The following is a 19,329-nucleotide window of genomic DNA, read 5'->3' as shown; positions in this document are numbered from 1 at the left end:
CAAATGGAAAACAAAAAAAGGCAGGGGTTGCAATCCTAGTCTCTGATAAAACAGACTTTAAACCAACAAAGATCAAAAGAGACAAAGAAGGCCATTACATAATGCTCAAGGGATCAATTCAACAAGAAGAGCTAACTATCCTAAATATATATGCACCCAATACAGGAGCACCCAGATTCATAAAGCAAGTCCTTAGTGACCTACAAAGAGACTTAGACTCCCACACAATAATAATGGGAGACTTTAACACCCCACTGTCAACATTAGACAGATCAATGAGACAGAAAGATAACAAGGATACCCAGGAATTGAACCCAGCTCTGCACCAAGCAGACCTAATAGACATCACAGAACTCACCACTCCAAATCAACAGAATACACATTTTTTTCAGCACCACACTGCACCTATTCCAAAACTGACCACATAGTTGGAAGTAAAGCACTCCTCAGCAAATGTAAAAGAACAGAAATTATAACAAACTGTCTCTCAGACCACGGTGCAATCAAACTAGACCTCAGGATTAAGAAACTCACTCAAAACTGCTCAACTACATGGCAACTGAACAACCTGCTCCTGAATGACTACTGGGTACATAACAAAATGAAGGCAGAAATAAAGATGTTCTTTGAAACCAACGAGAACAAAGACACAACATACCAGAATCTCTGGGACACATTCAAAGCAGTGTGTAGAGGGAAATTTATAGCACTAAATGCCCACAAAAGAAAGCAGGAAATATCCAGAATTGACACCCTAACATAACAATTAAAAGAACTAGAAAAGCAAGAGCAAACATATTCAAAAGCTAGCAGAAGGCAAGAAATAACTAAAATCAGAGCAGAACTGAAGGAAATAGAGACACAAAAAACCCTTCAAAAAATTAATGAATCCAGGAGCTGGCTTTTTGAACAGATCAACAAAATTGATAGACCACTAGCAAGACTAATAAAGAAGAAAAGAGAAAAGAATCAAATAGATACAATAAAAAATGATAAACGGAATATCACCACCGATCCCACAGAAATATAAACTACCAGCAGAGAATACTACAAACACCTCTATGCAAATAAACTAGAAAATCTAGAGGAAATGGATAAATTCCTCAACACATACACCCTCCCAAGACTAAACCAGGAAGAAGTTGAATCTCTGAATAGACCAATAACAGGCTCTGAAATTGTGGCAATAATCAATAGCTTATCAACCAAAAAAAGTCCAGGACCAGATGGATTCACAGCCGAATTCTACCAGAGGTACAAGGAGGAGCTGGTACCATTCCTTCTGAAACTATTCCAATCAATAGAAAAAGAGGGAATCCTCCCTAACTCATTTTGTGAGGCTGGCATCATCCTGATACCAAAGCCAGGCAGAGACCCAACAAAAAAAGAGAATTTTAGACCAATATCCCTGATGAACATCGATGCAAAAATCCTCAATAACATACTGGCAAACCAAGTCGAGCAGCACATCAAAAATCTTAACCATCATGATCAAGTGGGCTTCATCCTTGGGATGCAAGGCTGGTTCAACATAAACAAATCAATAAATGTAATCCAGCATATAAACAGAACCAAAGACAAAAACCACATAATTATCTCAATAGATGCAGAAAAGGCCTTTGACAAAATTCAACAACACTTCATGCTAAAAACTCTCAATAAATTAGGTATTGATGGGATGTATCTCAAAATAATAAGAGCTATTTACGATAAACCCACAGCCAATATCATACTGAATGGGCAAAAACTGGAAGCATTGCCTTTGAAAACTGGCACAAGACAGGGATGCCCTCTCTCACCACTCCTATTCAACATAGTTTTGGAAGTTCTGGCCAGGGCAGTTAGGCAGGAGAAGGAAATAAAGGGTATTCAATTAGGAAAAGAGGAAGTCAAATTGTCCCTCTTTGCCGATGACATAATTGTATATCTAGAAAACCCCATTGTCTCAGCCCAAAATCTCCTTAAGCTGATAAGCAACTTCAGCGAAGTCTCAGGATACAAAATCAATGTACAAAAATCACAAGCATTCTTATACACCAATAACAGGCAAACAGAGAGCCAAATCATGAGTGAACTACCATTCACAATTGCTTCAAAGAGAATAAAATACCTAGGAATCCAACTTATAAGGGATGTGAAAGACCTCTTCAAGGAGAACTACAAACCACTGCTCAATGAAATAAAAGAGGATACAAACAAATGGAAGAACATTCCATGCTCATGGGTAGGAAGAATCAATATCATGAAAATGGCCATACTGCCCAAGGTAATTTATAGATTCAATATCATCCCCATCAAGCTACCAATGACTTTCTTCACAGAATTGGGAAAAACTACTTTAAAGTTCATATGGAACCAAAAAAGAGCCCGCATCGCCAAGTCAATCCTAAGCCAAAAGAACAAAGCTGGAGGCATCATGCTACCTGACTTCAAATTATACTACAAGGCTACAGTAACCAAAACAGCATGGTACTGGTACCAAAACAGAGATATAGATCAATGGAACAGAACAGAGCCCTCAGAAATAATGCCGCATATCTACAACCATCTGATCTTTGACAAACCTGAGAAAAACAAGCAATTGGGAAAGGATTCCCTATTTAATAAATGGTGCTGGGAAAACTGGCTAGCCATATGTAGAAAGCTGAAACTGGATCCCTTCCTTACACCTTATACAAAAATTAATTCAAGATGGATTAAAGACTTACATGTTAGACCTAAAACCAGAAAAACCCTAGAAGAAAACCTAGGCAATACCATTCAGGACATAGGCATGGGCAAGGACTTCATGTCTAAAACACCAAAAGCAATGGCAACAAAAGCCAAAATTGACAAATGGGATCTAATTAAACTAAAGAGCTTCTGCACAGCAAAAGAAACTACCATCAGAGTGAACAGGCAACATACAGAATGGGAGAAAATTTTCGCAGGCTACTCATCTGACAAAGGGCTAATATCCAGAATCTACAAAGAACCCAAACAAATTTACAAGAAAAAGACAAACAGCCCCATCAAAAAGTGGGCAAAGGATATGAACTGACACTTCTCAAAAGAAGACATTTATGCAGCCAAAAAACACATGAAAAAATGTTCATCATCACTGGCCATCAGAGCAATGCAAATCAAAACCACAATGAGATACCATCTCACACCAGTTAGAATGGCAATCATTAAAAAGTCAGGAAAGAACAGGTGTGGAGAGGATGTGGAGAAATAGGAACACTTTTACACTGTTGGTGGGACTGTATACTAGTTCAACCATTGTGGAAGTCAGTGTGGCGATTCCTCAGGGATCTTGAACTAGAAATACCATTTCACCCAGCCATCCCATTACTGGGTATATACCCAAAGTATTATAAATCATGCTGCTATAAAGACACATGCACACGTATGTTTATTGTGGCACTATTCACAATAGCAAAGACTTGGAACCAACCCAAATGTCCAACAACGACAGACTGGATTAAGAAAATGTGGCACATATACACCATGGAATACTATGCAGCCGTAAAAAATGATGAGTTCATGTCCTTTGTAGGGACATAGATGAAACTGGAAACCATCATTCTCAGCAAACTATCGCAAGGACAAAAAACCAAACACCGCATGTTCTCACTCATAGGTGGGAATTGAACAATGAGAACACATGGACACAGGAAGGGGAACATCACACTCTGGGGACTGTTGTGGGGTGGGGGGAGTTGGGAGGGATAGCATTAGGAGATATACCTAACGCTGAATGAAGAGTTAATGGGTGCAGCACACCAACATGGCACATGTATATATATGTAACAAACCTGCACATTGTGCACATGTACCCTAAAACTTAAAATATAATAATAATAAAATTTGAAAATAACACCTCAGTCATCCCACTTTTATATGGCTTTGACTTCTATTAAATGCTCTTAATAAAAAAATAATTATTTAAATAAGATAGATTATTTTTCTCTCATGTAAAATTTTGGGGCCAAGGAAAAACTTCCCCTTCACCCTCTTAAAGTTCACTGAAAATCACTGACAAGGGGCAGCTTAATGAGATAAAAAGCATACAAATTTATTAACATGTACTTGGAAGCCTTCGGAATGAAGACACACTCCCCACTCGTTAGATCATACCTTATTGGTCCAATTATATTTCTACACAGCTTCTATCTGGATCCTTCTTGGCCTCTCTGAGCATGCATTTCTTCCTTCTGGGTATGGGTAGAGACTTCTCTGGAACAGGGGTCTTATGACCTACAGTCAAACAAGGTAGATCAGATAATTTATTTATGGCCAGTTTTTACAAAGAAATGTGGAGTCAAAGTGAGAGTAATAATTTTAGGTTTTGTGACTGGCTTTGGGAAAATAGGGTTCTAGTTTCTATGACCCCACCTTGGGGAAAAGGGGATTCTAGTGTCTCTGGTTATCCTCAGGGGAGAACGAGACTGAGAAGAGGCAGGAGAAGGTCAGAAAAAACTTTTGCTTCTGAGGCTGTTTCCAAGGCCTTCATTTTGTGGTATTTTCCAAGTTTTCTGAGTCCCAACAAAAACAAGACCAGGAGTAGGCAGTCCAAATTACCTCCATGATGAAAGAAACATCAAAGATCCCAACTTATTCTAGCTTTCAGCTCTGCCATCTTTAGTGCAGGAGTTCTTGCCATAAGACCGTTTCAAGCTCTAAAGATGGCCACTTCAGCTTTAGGCACTATTTCTGCTAAGCAGGGAGATGGAATAAGAGAAAAAGAACAGCAGGTTACAGTCCCCCTGAGTGAGACTCTTTTTACAGAGCTTTTATAGATGCCACTCTCTACTTATATCTACTTATACTTTGACTTATATCGCCTTGGCCAGAATATAGAACATCTCCTTGGCCAGAATAACCATTCCAACTGCAAGGGATGCTAGTAGCTGAGCACAATTGCTCTCTCTAACAAAATCAGGCTTCTGTTAGTAAGGATGAAAGAAAAAAGATATTAAGGGCAACTAATAGTCTTTGCTATGCCACACCATGTTAACCTTGTTCAGAAATCAATGGGTTATCATCTAAGTGTTTCAAGCTAAGAAGTGACATGGTCAAATGTGCATTTTCAAAAGCACCTGATGGATGTGGGACAGATAGATGATTGGAGAGGACATGACTGGTGACAAGGGGAGCTGTTAGGAGGACGTCAAATAAGTCTAGGCAATAAGTGATAGTGGCCAACAAGTGTGATTTGATGAAGATTGAAGGTGAGATCCAGAGGAAACCAGGAGTGTAAAGGAATAAACAGTAGAATCCTGTTGGCATCAAAGATGAATATTACCCACCTTACCATTGTATCTGATATGGCTCATTCCCATCTGAGTCCCATTCTTCTAGGCAAAGCAAATCAACATTGAATTTAACTCAGCTTCTCTGATGTCACTCTGCAATTGGGTTTATCAGGGTGCTCGTCCTATGATTTTTTAATGTTATAAATTTATTCTTATTAGACTTGCACATCTATATATAAAATATCATGCATATTCAGAAGTAGAATTTCCCAAATCCCATTGTTTTTATGAAATATTTAATGCAGGCAAAATAATACATACTGTATATGTGTATATTATGGAACATAATAATGAAACTAACCCTCATTATCCACTACCCAACCTAAGAATCAGAGTATTAGCAACACTTCCTTATCTATCACCCCAAGAGAGTCAAAATACCCACACTTTTCTGATATCTATCACCACGCCTTTTATAGACACGTAGATAAAAGTGACAGGAATACGAGACCTTGATGGTCTCATATTTTTCCCAGCCATGACTTACCCTAAAACCTTAACAATAAAAACTAATACATAGTGTTTACCAGGTAGATGTCCGGAACCTTCTAAATGCTTTATATATGATCATGCATCACTTAAAGATGGGTGTACATTCTGAGAAATGTGTCTTCAGGCAATTTCCTGTGTAGGGAACTTACCATGAATAGAGCTGGCAGGACTGGAAGTTGTTCTTGATGAGTCAGTGAGTGAGTGGTGAGTGAATGTGAAGGCCTAGGATATTATCGTACACTCCTGTAGACTTCTTAAACACTGTATATTAGGTTACACTAAGTTTATTTAAAAATATGTTTCTTTCTTATACAATAAATTAACTTTAGCTTACTATAACTTTTTTACTTGATAAGCATTTTAATTTCTTTACCTTTTTTCTTTTTTAATAACACCTTAAAACACAAACATATTGCACAGCTATACAAAATATTTTCTCTCCTTATATTCTTATTCTATATGCTTTTTTCTATTTTTAAAATTTCTGATTTTTGTTTTTTACTTTTTAAACTTTTTAAAAGTTAAAAACTAAGACACACACATTAGCCTAGGCCTTCACAGGGTCAGGATCATCAACATCACTTGTCTTCCACCTCCACATCTTGCTCCACTGGAAGGTCTTCAGGGGCAATAGCACACATGGAGCTGTCATCTCCTGTGATAACAATGCCTTCTAAAATACCTCCTGAAGGCCCTGCCTGAGGCTGTTTTACAGTTAACTTTTTTTTTAATAAGTAGAAGGAGTATAGTTTAATAATGATAAAAATAAATACTATAATAAACACATAAGCCAGTAACATAGTAGTTTATTATCATTATCAAATATTACATGCTGTACATAATTGTATATACTGTACTTTTTATACCACTGGCAGCAACCTAGGTTGGTTTGTACCAGCATCACCTCAATCAGGTGAGTAATGTGTTATACTACAATGTTACAATGGCTATGACTTCACTTGGCAACAGAAATTTTTCAGCTCCTTTATAATCTTATGGACCACTGTTGTACATGCAGTCTGTCATTGACCAAACATTATGCAGTGCATAACTATAGGTGAAATAATTTAATCCACTGAGTGATTCTTTGAAGTGAATACTATTATCCTCACCCCTGTTTAACCGATGAACATTCTGAGTCATAGAGTGGTTTAGTATCTTGTCCAAAGTATCTTGCACAGCTAGTGAGTGGTAGAACTAAGATTTAAACACAGGTCATATGGCTCCAGAATCTGTTCCTAGTCACTATTATATATTATTGCCCTTAGAACTGTGATGATGATGGTGATGTTAGTGGTAACTCTCCCCCTAAATATGGCTATTTCTCTAGTAGAATATTAGATTCAGGAGAAATATTAGAGATTATACTGACATATTTACCTATTCCATAGATTCAGAACTTTTTGAAAACAAGAATTAGGATGACAAACTATAAATCTAAGGCCAAGGGTTGTGAGATGTGTGGCAGACTTTATTCTGGAACCCAAGGGTCTTGCCTGAAGTACATAGTTCATTTCTAGTACACCACACTGGCTAGGTCTGAAGGGAAACCTAAACTGCTGACTTGCAAATAAAACATATGCAGTAAATTGCACCAGACAAGTCAGCGGCAAAGTTTTCATTTCTCTTTTTGATCATTGCTGTATGGAGATCTAGAGAACCATATGTTTGTAAAAACTTCAACAAGTCATTTTAAATATTTTGAGTAGAGAAGTAGAGTCCCAGATCCCTTTCGGATTATATTGAATCGGGTTATAGGTACAGCGTAGGCTTCATGAGAATTGGTTGTTATCATCATAACCATTATGCTATGACTTTAGAGTAGGGACAGGCCATAGGAAAATAATTGACTTAAAGATTGCACTTCTATTTGGATGTAAAGCTTTGTTTCAATGATTTCATTAAACATTTAGACTTCAGAAGAGCAATGTTTATAATGCTGCCATATATCCTGACTTAACCTGTACAATGGTATTAGAAAGTATAAAAAAGAAGACACTCAGTTACAGAAAAACATAATATTATAATAATATTAAACATAATAACAGGTCTTATCATTGATGCAATGCTTACATTTGACTGGTTGTATTTTCATTACAAATACAAAAATAATTATCCTTCATTTGTAGGCATCAATCTCAACAAAGATAGGAGTCAGACTAACAGTTTTATGAGTTTTAAGTCCTGTCTAAAGTGCAGCATGTGAAGAAAAGAAAAAGGTAGATTTACGGTCTGATTTCTTGATGCTCTGAGATTATAAACTTGGCTCTGTGAGTGGTTCTATATATACCCAATTTCATATTCTTACCAACTATACTAGTTAACCAATTCTAGCTACTATAAAAGAAAAATTCTAAGATCTCAGTGACTTAAAATATTGGAAATTTCTTGCTTATATAGACCAAACAGGTGTTTCTGATTGGCAAGAAAAGAGGAGAAAGGTGTCTATTCCATGCAGTTAGTTAAAGCATTTGCCTCTAGGCAAATGAAGGCTTCCGATGCCCTAGAGGTCAACATACAGCCAGTAGAGAGGACATAGAGGGCAACAGGTGGGTGGGCTTTGACTAACACTGTATTAGTTAGAAGTCTGTCAAATATCCATTCCTAACTGCAAGGAAGGCTGGGAGTTCCAGGAAAAAGAAGAGACAATTCTGGTTATTAGCTAGTAGTCTCTGCTATTGTAAACCTTAGTTTTCTCATCTGCAAAAGTAGTAAGTCCATCTTTTAAATTAATCATTCTTAAGTCTGTAGAATGCTCTTTTTCCTTCCATTTTTCTAACTTTATTAAGGTGTAATTGACAAATATAAATTTCATACATTCAAGGCATACAACATGTTTTGATATACATATACATTATGAAATTGTGGCAGGCCATGTCTCACTAATACAGGCCCCCATAACAACTGTTTCAGTACTGACCAAGTGGTTAAGTTAAATATTAAAAGCCAGAAAAAGCCCGTGCCCTCATGCAAAGGCTGGAATGTAACAAAAGCCCACCAAGAGGTTTGCCTAGACCTTTCCTGGGCCTTAACGCATGACAAAATAACGAAGGAATTCTTAACAGGACCCATTTAGGATTAAACAAGCTTTATTATGGGTGTGAAGAAACTCCCCAGGCCTCCACAAACAAGTTAATTGGAGGTCTGAAGGAACGCCCCAAATCTCCGTGATATAGCAGGAGACAAGGGCAATCACCCCAGCACCTGGACTCATTTAGATTAAGTAAATGTACTGAGGCTCCAGAGGAAGGTCTTCAGGACTGACCTTAGTTATAGATTAAAAGAAGCTAATCACTTATGTCTTTAGGTGAATGGACACTTCCACGTAGACATATAGCTTAGAAGGTATATAAGCACTGGAAAACTCTGTAATTTTGAGTTGGTCTGGTGATCATTTCCAGGCCTTCTCCCTGTAACCTGTTACAGAAATAAAAACTCTCTTCCTCCCCAGTACATCTGCGTCTCATTATTGGGCCATGAGAAATAGCAGCCCAACTCTCAGTTTGGTCCAGGAACAAAACGATTTCCACAATCAAGCTAATTAACTTACATACTGCCTCACCTTTCTGTGGTGAGAATTCTTAATATATACTCTCTTAGCAAATTTCAAGTACACAATACATTATTATTAACTCCAGTCACCATGCTGTGCATTAGGTCTCTGAAAATTATTCATCTTATAACTGCAAGTATGTACTCTTTAACCAACATCTCCCCTTTTATCCCAACCCACCCTGTCTGATCCCTGGTACCCCTCCTATTCTCTGTTTCTGTGAGTTTGATATTTTTAAATTCCACATATAAGTGAGATCATGTAGTATTTGATTTGTTTATGTCTGGCTTATTCTGCTTAACATAACGTCATCTGGTTTCAACTATGTTGTCACAGATGGAAGGATTTTCTTCTTTTTTAAGGCTGAATAATATTCAATTTTGTATATATACCACAATTTCTTTGTGCATTCATCTATCAACAGACATTGAGGTTGTTTCCATGTTTCAGCTATTGTGAATAATACTTCAATGACCATGGGAGGGCAGATACCTCTTCAAGATAGTGATTTTATTTCCTTTGGGTATATACTCAGTAATGAAATTGCTGAATCATGTGGTAGTTTTGTTTTTAATTACTTGAGGAAACTTCATACTGTTTTCCATAATGGCTGTGCCCATTTAAATTCCCACCAACAATGTATAAGCCATCTCCTTTCTTCACATCCTTGCCAACACTTGATATCTTTTAACTGTATAGCAGCCACCCTAACAGGTGTGAGGTGACATCTCATTGTAGTTTTGATTTACATTTCCTTGATGATTACTGATGTCAAACACTTTTTTATAGAACAGTTAGCTATTTGTATTTATCCCTTAGGAAAATGTTTATTCAGGTCCTTTCCCCATTTTTAATTGGGTTATTTGATTTTTTACTATTGAGTTGTATGAGGTCTTTATATATTTTGGATATTATCTCCTTATCAGATATATGATTTACAAAAATTTTCCATTCCTAGGGTTGCTTTTTAATTTTATTGATTTTTTTCTTTCCTGTGCAGAAACTTTTCAATTTAATATAGTACCGCTTGTTTATTTTCACTTTTCTTGCCTGTGCTTTTGATGTCATATACAAAAAAATATCGATATGAAAATCTGTAATCCATTTTGAGTCTATTATTGTAAGAACTCAGTTTCCTCTTTTTACATATGGATATCCAGTTTTTCCCAACACCATTTATTGAAGAGACTATTTTTCCTCATTATATATTCTAGGCATACTTTGACAACGAGCCTCTGTCAAAGATTAGTTGACCATATATGTGTGGATTTATTTCTGGGCTTTCTATTCTGTTTCATTGGTTTATGTGTTCATTTTTATGCCAGTACTATATTGTTTTGAGTACTAGAGGTGTGTAATATAATTTTAAATTGAAAAAGAGTGATGCCTCCAGCTTTGTTCTTGTTGCTCCAGATTGCTTTAGCTATTTGGGGTCTTTTGTCGTTCCATATAAATTTTAGGATTATTTTTTATATTTCTGTGAAAATTCCATTGGAATTTTGGTAGGGATTGCATTGAATCTCTAGAGCACTTGGAGTAGCATAGATATTTTGACAATATTGATTCCTCAGATCCAATAAACATGGGATATCTTTATGTCTTCTTCAGTTCAGTTTCTTTCATCAGTGCTTTTTTTTTTTTTTTTTTTTGAGACGGAGTCTAGCTCTGTGTCCCAGGTTGGAGTGCAGTGGCATGATCTCGGCTTACTGCAACCTCCGCCTCCCAGGTTCAAGCAATTCTCCTGCCTCAACCTCCTGCATAGCTGGGATTACAGGCACCTGCCACCACACCCAGGTAATTTTTATATTTTTAGTAGAGATGAGGATTCCTGAGTATTTTTTGATGCTATTATAAATGGGATCATTTTCTTAATTCTTTTTCTGATAGTTTCTCCTTGGTGTAGAGAAACACAACTCATTTTTGTATGTTGGTTTTGTATCCTGCAACTTTACTAAATTCATTTATTAGTTCTAATAGTTTTTGGGTGAAGTTTTTAGGGTTTTTTATATGTAAGATTATGTCTTCTCCAAGCAGAGACAATTACTTTCCAGTTTGAATTCCTTTTCTTTCTTTTTTTCTTTTGCCTATTTGCTCTAACTAGAACTTCTAGTACTACGTTGAATACAAATGGTGAAAGTGGGCATACTTGTCTGGCTCTTGTCCTTAGAGAAAAATCTTTCAACTTTTCATTGTTCAGTATAATGTTAGCTGTGAGCTTGTCATACGTGATCTTTATTATGTTAAGCTACATTCTTTGTATACCTCATTTGTTGGGTGTTTTTATCATGAAAGGATGTTGAATTTTGTCAAGTGCTTTTTCTCCATCTACTAAGATGATTATATGGTTTTTGACCTTCATTCTGTTAATGTGATATATCATATTTTTAAATTGTGTGTGTTGAACCATCCTTGAATCTCTGGGATAAATCCCACTCGATCATTGTGTATGATCTTTTTAATGTGCTGTTGAATTCAGTGCACTAGTATTTTATTGAGGATTTTTGCATCTATGTTCATTAGGGCTATTAGCTTGTAATTTTCTTTTCTTGTAGTCTTTGTGTGGCTTTGGTATCAGGGTGATGCTGGCTTCATAAAATGAGTTTGAAAGTGTTCTCTCTTCTTCAATTTTCTTGACGAGCTTGAGAAACATTGGTATTAGTTCTTTAAATGTTTCATAGAATTTAGCATTGATGCCATCTCATCTTGGACTTTTCTTTGACAGAGGACTTTTTTATCACTGATTCAATATCCTTACTCATTATTCTGTTCAGATTTTCTATTTCACTATAATTCTGTCTTTGTAGGCTGTAGGTTTCTAGGAATTTATTCATTTCTTCCAGGCTATCCAATTTGTTGGGGTATAATTGTTCATAGAAATCTCTTATAATCCTTTGTATTTTTGTGTTATAAGTTGTGATGCCTACCCTTTCATTTCTGATTTCATTTATTTTAGACTTTTCTCATTTTTTCTTAGTCTAGCTAGCCAAATATTTGTCAATTTTATCTTTTTGAAAAAAAACTCAGTTTTTAAATTTTATATTGTTTTTCTAGCCTCTAGTTCATTTATTTCTGCTCTGATCTTTGTTATTTTCTTTCTTATAGTAATTTGGGGCTTAGTTTGTTCTTTATCTACTTCCTTGAGATATAACATTATATTATTCATTTGAGAGCTTTCTTCTTTTTTAAGGTGGGCATTTATTGCTATAAACTTTCCTCTTAGAAGTATTTTTGCTGTATTTATAAGTTTTTAGAGATTGTATTTCCATTTTTATTGGTCACTAGACTTTTTATACTTTACTTTTGATTTTTTCTATGACCCATTGGTTTCACATATGTATATTGTTTAATTTGCACATATTGGTAAATTTTCCAGTTTTCCTCCCGTTATTGATTTCTAGTTTTATAACATTACAACCAAAAAATGTACTTGCTATGATTTCAGACATCTTAAAGTTGTTGAGAATTGTTTTGTAGCACAGGCAACAAAAACAAAAATAGAAAAATGAGACATATATTACACTAAAAAAACTACTGCACAGCAAAGGAAACCATCAACAGAGTGAAGAAACAACCTGTTGAATGGGAGAAAATATTTTCAAACTATTCATCCAACAAGGAACTAATACTCAGAATATAAAAGGAACTCAAACAACTCAAAAATAAAATAAACAAATAAACCCATTAAAAAGTGGGCAAAGGAAATTAATAGACATGTCTCAAAGGAAGACATACTTGAAAGTATCTGGCTGACAGATATTTGAAAAAATGCTCAACACCACTAATCATCAGAGAAATGCAAATCAAAACCACAATAAGATATCACCTTACCCAGTTAGAATGGCTATTAACAAAAAGACAAAAAATTACATATGCTGATGAGGGAGCAGAGAAAAGGGAGCTCTAATATATTGTTGGTGGGAATATGAATTAGTACGACTACTACGGAAAAAGTATAGAGATTTCTCAAAAAAAATAGAACTACCATATGATCCAGCAACCCCACTACCATATATTTATTCAAAGGAAAGGAAATCAGTATATCAAAGGTATACCTGCATCCCATGTTTACTGCAGCACTCTTCCCAGGAGCAAAGATATAGAATCAACCTTAGTGTCCAACAACAGATGAATGGATAAAGAAAATGTAGTATATATACACAATGGAATACTATTTGGCCATAAAAAATTAAATTATATTAGTTGCAGTATCATGAGTGGAACTGAACATCATTATGTTAAGTGAAATAAGTCAGGCACAGAAAGACAAATATCACGTGTTCTCAATCATGTGGAAGCTAAAAAAGTTGATCTCATGGAGCTAGAGATTAGAATGATAGATACCAGAGGCTGGCAAAAGTGTGACAGTGGGGATGAAGAGAGGTTGGTTAATGGGTACAAACATACAGTTAGATAGATGAAATAAGTTCTAATGTTTGAAATCAGTGTAGAGTGGCTATAGTTAACAATATATTATATATTTCAAAATAGCTTGAAGACTTAAAATGTTCCCAATACATTAAAATGAGAAATACTTGAGGTGATCAATACCGAAAATACCATGACTTGATCATTATACATTCTATGCATGTAACAAAATGTCACATGTACTCCATAATATACAACTATTGTGTATCAATTTTAAAAAGACTTGTTTTGTAGACCTGCATATGACTTATCTTAGAAAATGTTATGTGTGCTCCTGACAAGAATATGTATTCTAGTTCTGTTGGATAGAGTTTTTTGTATGTCTGTTAGGTCTGTTTTGTTTAAAGTATAGTCCAAATCCAATGTCTTTTGACTGGTGAAATTAATCCATTTCAGTCAAGGTAGTTATTGATAGATAAGGACTCACTATTACCATTTTTTCATTGTTTTCCAGCTATATTATAGATCCCTTTTTCCTTTTTTCCTCTCTTGTCTTCTTTTATGATTTGATGATTTTCTGTAGTGGTGTGCTTTGATTTCTTTCTCTTATCTTTTGCGTAGCTATAATAGGTTTTCACTTTATGGTTACCATGAGGCTTACATATAACATCCATCTTATAGTTACAACAGTCTGTTTTAAGCTTATAACTTCAATTGCATTTTTAAAAATCTTTACACTTTTTATTTTACCCACACCATATTTTGTTTCATGGCACAATTTACATCTTTTTATATTATATATCCATTAAAAATCATTGTAGCTATAGATATTTTTAATAGTTTCATCTTTTTTTATACTAGAGATACAGGTAATTTATACACCACCATTATAGTATTAGAGTATTCTGAATTTGACTATGCACTTTTACCAGTGAGTTTTATACTTTCATATGTTTGCATATTACTGAGTAGCATCCTTGTGTTTCAGCTTGAAGAACTCTCTAGCATATCTAGTGGTTATGTACTCCCTCAGATTTTGTTTGTCTGGGAAAACTTTTATCACTCCTTGATTTTTGAAGAACAGATTTCTGAGCTGAGTATTCTTCATTAGCAGTTTTATTCTTTCAGCACTTTGAAAATGTCATTCCACTCTTTTCTAGGCTGCAAAGTTTCTTCTGAGAAAGCCACTTATAGCTTTTGGGGTGTTTCTTTTTATGGGAGGAACTTCTATATGCTTGCTACTTTCAAGATTTTTTATCTTTGGGTTTTGAGAGTTTGATTATATTATGCCTCAGTGAAGTCTTCTTTGGATTGAACCTAATTGCAGATCTTTGAGTTTCATGTATCTGGATGCTCATTTTCCCCCCAGATTTGGGAAGTTTTCTGTTGTTATACCTTTAAATAAACTTTCTGCCCCTTTCTCTGTCTGCTCCTTCTATAAAATACTATCATGCAAATGTTAGCTTTCTCAATGGTATCTCATAAATCCCCTACTCATTCCTTTCCACTCTTTTTTCCTTCTCAATGTGTATTTTTAAATGCCTTGTCTTAGAGATCGCACATTCTTTCTTTTACTTGATCAAGTCTGCTGTTGATCCTCTCTGTTATATTTTTCATTTCATTCCTTGTATTTTTCAGCTACAGAATTTCTGTTTGGTTTTTAAAAAATTATTTATAACTCTCTATTGGTCTTCTCATTTAGTTCATGTATTGTTTCCCTGAGTTTTGTTGTCTATCTGTGTTTACTTGTAGCTCCCAGAGCCTCATTAAAACAATTATTTGGAATTCTTTGTCAAGTACTTTATACATCTCTGTTTCTTTGAAAATGGTTTCTGGAAAATTGCTGTGTGCCTTGGGGACCGACTTTTTTTTAATGTTTCTTGTTACCTTGCATTAACGTCCGTGCATTTGATAGAGCAGTCACCTCTTCTAGACTTCACAGACTGTTTTCAATATAGAAAGACCTTCATCTACAGGTGTGTGAAAATGCACTGGCTGGATGAAATAGGGGGATTCTGGCTGTGATGAGTACACAGTGATGTAGTCTCCAAGCAGCTCTGTCAGCTGAGGTTGACATTGGTGAAGAATACAGGGGTCCTCTGTGGTCATGGCTGTGGGTGTCTACACTGGTGACTAGGACTGCTAAAATTCTCCTGATTTATATTTCTTTCACTGAAAAAGTCAAGGCTAAGGGGATCCCACTTAGCACCAAGTCCAATGGTTGGGTGCATTTGTGGTGATGCGTCACTGGTGTCTGATGCATGGCACCCATGGAGTGACCATGAAGCTAGGGTCTGGAGCACAATATTGCATGGAAGGACCATGGCTTTGGGGTCAGAGGCAGCAGTGGCATCAGTGCCTGGGGTGCAGGAGCTCTTGCTGCTGTATCGGTAATGATGTGTGAGGTGCAGGCATTCATGAAGTAGCTGTGGAACCTGGGTCTGGTGTACAGGCATGTGTAGGGCTACCACTGCTCCAGGGATCAGGTTGCTGACATGACTGCTGCAGTGGTAGCTCCAGTATTAGAGTGGCCACAGAGCCTGGGTCTGAAATATAAGTATGCTTGGAACAGTGGCTCCACTGACCAGGGTGCAGGCTAGCTCATTGTGATGGTGGTTCCAGTGTCTGGGGTGCAAGCATGGTTAATGCAGCCATAAATCTGGGGCAGGGAGTTCACAGGAAATCAGAGAAAGGGTTGCCTCAGTCCCAGAGCTGCACAACAGTGGCTTCTTTTAGGGCCGACATAGCATTATCTCCCTCTCCAGGGACTTCATAGTGTTGATTGCTATTAGTTACCTCAATGGCAAAAGCTTCCAGTGTCCTCTGCAGAGCATGCCACTGGGGACCACAGTGGAACCCACTGTGTAACTGTGACTCAAGCTGATATCCCCTGCTCTATGTCCCTGTTTCTAGTCATCTCTACACATCTCAGGTATGCTGATATCCCCAACAATCATTATGTGTTATTATTATCTATTTTTTGCTCCACTGTGTTGCTGCAGGTTCTTAATTAGACCCTTGAGCCCTCTCAAAGCTATTTTCCTTTGTGGATTGCTGTATTAGTCCATTCTCATGTTGCTATAAAGAACTGCCCAAGACTGGGTAATTTATAAAGGAAAGAGATTTAATTGACTCTCAGTTCTGCAGGGCTGGGAAGGCCTCAGGAAATTTACAATCATGACGGCAGGGGAAGCAAACATGTCCTTCTTCACAAGGCAGCAGCAAGAAGTGCAGAGTGAAGGAGGAAAAATCCCCTATAAAACCATCAGATCTCATGAGAACTCCCTCACTATCATGAGAACAGCTTGGGGGAACTACCCCCATGATCTAGTCACCTCCCATGAGGTCCCTCCCCAATACGTAGGGATTATAATTTGTATTACAATTCAAGATGAGATTTGGGTGAGGACACAGAGCCAGACTGAATCATTCTACCCCTGGTCCCTCCCAAATCTCCTGTTTCTCACATTTCAAAACACAATTATGCCTTCCCAACAGTTCCCCAAAGTCTTAACTCATTTCAGCATTCATCCAAAGGTCAAAATCCATAGTCTCATCTGAGACAAAGCAAGTCCCTTTTGCCAATGAGCCTGTAAAATCAAAAGAAAGTTAGTTACTTCCAAGATATAATGGGAGTACAGGCACTGGATAAATGCACCCATTCCAAATGGGAGAAATTGACCAAAACAAAGAGGCTACAGTCTCCTTGCAATAGGGCAAATTATTAATTATTAATAGGGCAAATTTAATAATTGCCCTATTAAATCCAATAGGGCAATTATTAAACCTTAAAGTTCCAAAATGATCTCTACATGTCTCACATCCAGGTCATGCTAATGCAAGAGGTAGGCTCCCATGGCCTTGGACATCTCCACCCCTGTAGCTTTTCAGACTACCCCCCAGCCCCCAGCTGCTTTCATAGGCTGGCATTGAGTGTCTGTGGCTTTTCCAGGTGCACACTGCCAGCTGTCAGTGGATCTACCATACTGGGATCTAGTGAATGGTGTCCCTCTTCTCACAGCTCCACTAGGCAGTGCCCCAGTGGGGACTCTGTGTGAGGGCTCCAACCCCACATTTCCCTTCCACACTGCCCCAACAAAGGTTATCCATGAGGGCTCCACCCCTGCAGCAAACTTCTGCCTGAACATCCCAGCATTTCCATACATCCTCTGAAATCTAGGCAGAGGTACCCACACCTTAATTCTTGACTTCTGTACACTCGCAGGCCCAACACCACATGTAAGCTGCCAAGGCTTGGGGCTTGCACCCTCTGAAGCAAGGGCGTGAGCTGTACATTGGCCCCGTTTGGCCATGGCTGGAGCTGAAGCAGCTGGGACACGGGGCACCGTGTCCCGAGGTTGCATAGAGCAGGGGGGCCCTGGGCTGTGCCCAGAAAACGATCCTTCCTTTCCAGGCCTCAGAGCCTGTGATGGGAGGGGCTGCCATGAAGGTCTCTGACATGCCCTGGAGACATTTTCTCCATTGTCTTGGTGATTAATACTTGGTTCCTCATTACTTAAGCAAATTCCTGCAGCCAGCTTGAATTTCTCCCCAGAAAATGGGTTTTCCTTTCTGTCACATTGTCCGGCTGCAAATTTTTCAAACTTTTATGCTCTGCTTCCTCTTGAATGCTTTGCAGCTTAGAAATTTCCTCTGCCAGATATTCTAAATCACCTCTCTCAAGTTCAAAGTTCCACAGATCTCTAGAGCAAGGCCAAAATACTGCCAGTCTCTTTGCATAGCAAGAGTGACCTTTACTCCAGGTCCCAATGAGTTCCTCATCTCCATCTGAGACCACCTCAGTCGGGACTTTATTTTCCATATCACTATCAGCATTTTGATCAAAGCCATTCAACAAGTCTCTAGGAAATTCCAAACTTTTCCACATTTTCCTGTCTTCTTCTGAGCCCTCCAAACTGTTCCAACCTCTACCTGTTACCCAGTTCCAAAGTCACTTCCACATTTTCATGTATCTTTACAGTAGCACCCCACTCTCTGTGGTACCAGTTTACTGTATTAGTCCATTCTCATGCTGCTATAAAAAACTGCCCGAGACTGGGTAATTTATAGAGGAAAGAGGTTTAACTAGCTCACAGTTCTGCAGGGCTGGGGAGGCATTGGGAAATTTACAATGGTGGCAGGGGAAGCAAACGTGTCCTTCTTCACATGGCAGCAGCAAGCAGTGCAGAGTGAAGGGGTAAATGCTCTTTCTGAAACCTCAGATCTCATGAGAACTCACTCAGTATCAGAACAGCATGGGGGAACCACCCCCATGATCTAATCACTTCCCACGAGATCCCACCTCAGACTACAAGATGAGATTTGGGTGGGGACACAGAGCCAAACCATATCAATTGCTGTCTCATTGTTTTCTGTGGGGGAATGAAAGCTGGTATCTCATACACTGCCATATGGCCAATGTCACTTCTATAGAATTTTCAATGATGAAACAAAAAGCTGCAGGGCTAGCACCTCATACAGATTATACAGTCTGTCCCACTTGGTAATAATGTAAGAAATACCACTTATCTTAATCATCTATCTTGTAAACCTACAGACTTTCATCTTTCTTTACTCCTTTTAGAGTCTCTTACGTCTTTGTTTTCTGTGAAGTAAGATCCT

The sequence above is a fragment of the Pan troglodytes genome, chromosome 1, assembly GCF_028858775.2.
Source record: "Pan troglodytes isolate AG18354 chromosome 1, NHGRI_mPanTro3-v2.0_pri, whole genome shotgun sequence".
NCBI classification, from domain to species: Eukaryota; Metazoa; Chordata; class Mammalia; order Primates; family Hominidae; genus Pan; species Pan troglodytes.
Note: the sequence above shows the minus strand (reverse complement) of the source record.